Source organism: Mya arenaria, chromosome 13, assembly GCF_026914265.1.
Source record: "Mya arenaria isolate MELC-2E11 chromosome 13, ASM2691426v1".
NCBI lineage: Eukaryota > Metazoa > Mollusca > Bivalvia > Myida > Myidae > Mya > Mya arenaria.
Genome location: NC_069134.1, coordinates 11,304,880 through 11,305,940, shown reverse-complemented (window position 1 = coordinate 11,305,940; position 1,061 = coordinate 11,304,880).

Genomic DNA, 1,061 nt, shown 5'->3' with positions numbered 1-1,061 from the left:
TTAAAGGTAGCTACCAGAATGTATATTGGATTTTCTCAATTAATGACCGTTGACAATATTGATCTATGGAAGCCCAGAAATTCAGTACCAGTAGTGGTATTGGAAATCATATTATATTGAACATATTCATTGAAGTTGGGATATAGGATTACAAGACTACTTCATGTATTTGGTTGAGATTTGGTTACTCATGCGTAAACTAGTAGTTTTCTTCATGCATCAATAGTATTGAAATGGTCATTCGATGCTCAAGACGGGATAGCATATACTTCTTTCAAATTGTCAAATTTTTATTACAGATGTATTGACAAAGAAAATTTATTGTATTATTCTTGAATATTGTCTCATGCATATTTATCTTTCCAGTTTTTTAATTTTCTGTAACCATGGCAGTGCAAGTCTTGCTGAGTCTGTGAGTGGGTCCAGCAGTGGGTCCAGATACTATACAACTCTTTAGTAGCATGTTTTCTCTATTTGATTTGTGTATAAGAACATTGAAGCCACGGCTATTATGAAGGCGCATTTCTTTTGGCTTTGAATATGAGTGTTTATCTGATTAAAGTATCCCATATGTGGCACACCTGATTAAAGTATCCCATATGTGGCACACCTGATTAAAGTATCCCATATGTGGCACATCCGATTATAGTATTTCTTCTGTGGCACACCCAATTAAACTATCCCGTCTGTGGCACACCTGATTATAGTATTCATCTGTGGCACACCCGATTAAAGTATCCCGTCTGTGGCACATCCGATTATAGTATTCCGTCTGTGGCATAACTGATTAAAGTATCCAGTATGTGGCACACCCGATTATAGTATTCCGTCTGTTGCATAACTGATTAAAGTATTCTGTCTGTGGCACACCCGATTATAGTACCCCGTCTGTGGCACACCCAATTATAGTATCCCGTCTGTGGCACAACTGATTATAGTATCCCGTCTGTGGCACACCCGATTGTAGTACCCCGTCTGTGGCACACCCAATTAAAGTATCCCGTCTGTGGCACAACTGATTATAGTATCCCGTCTGTGGCACACCCGATTGTAGTACCCCG